Source organism: Mastomys coucha, unplaced genomic scaffold (genome assembly GCF_008632895.1).
Source record: "Mastomys coucha isolate ucsf_1 unplaced genomic scaffold, UCSF_Mcou_1 pScaffold16, whole genome shotgun sequence".
Lineage (NCBI taxonomy): Eukaryota > Metazoa > Chordata > Mammalia > Rodentia > Muridae > Mastomys > Mastomys coucha.
In genome coordinates this window covers 41,297,626-41,298,473 of record NW_022196898.1, presented here as the reverse complement: position 1 = coordinate 41,298,473, position 848 = coordinate 41,297,626, and positions in this window count along the sequence as shown.

The window sequence follows — 848 nt, the reverse complement described above, 5'->3', positions numbered from 1 at the left end:
GAGAGAGAGAGAGAGAGAGAGGTAGAGGGAGGAGAAAGAAGGAGAAATAGTGGAATATAACTATGAAGGTATATCTTTAGTGCCCTGTTGTTTTTGAATGTTTAAAGACTCAATACTCCTTAAATCATAGACCCTTTCTCTATACAACCCCACGAAGCTTGCATCACAGTCAGAGCCAGGAACATCCTTGCTCAGGATCTTTTGTTCTTCATGTGGTACTTTCAGCATAGGAAGAGAGCGCTCCTTACTCTGAAGTTAACATGAGGATGTGGTGCTTTTTATAGCAATTGTTTAACAATTATGTAACTAGCATAAGCAATACTTCTAATCTTTTCTTTTTCCTTAAAAATTTTAAATGTACATGTATGTATGTGTACCTGAGTGAGTTTATGTATACCATGTGTGCACAGTGCCCATAGAAGCCAGATGACTGAATTGGATTCCCTGGAACAGGAGTTCCAGGCAGTTGAGAGTATCCATGTGGGGACAAGAAACTGAACACACTTTCTCTGTAAACTGTTGTGCCATTTCTCAAGCCCTTCTTTTTCCTTTCTCACACTAGATAAAAACATCTTTTTCTTGTATTACTTGTGTCTTAAAAAAACTCTGTATCAGGAGTTACAGAAGATTGTAAGCTGCCATTATGTGGTTGCTGGGTACCAATCCTGGGTCGTCTACAAGAACAGCAAGTGCTTTTAACCACTGAACCATCACTTTGGCATCCTCTTTCAGGTGTTTAGGCTTTACAGGCATTTAAATTACTGTCTATCAATCTGTCCACTTGCCAATCTATCCATCTATATATTAGAAGTTAGGAGATATATATATATATATATATATATATATAT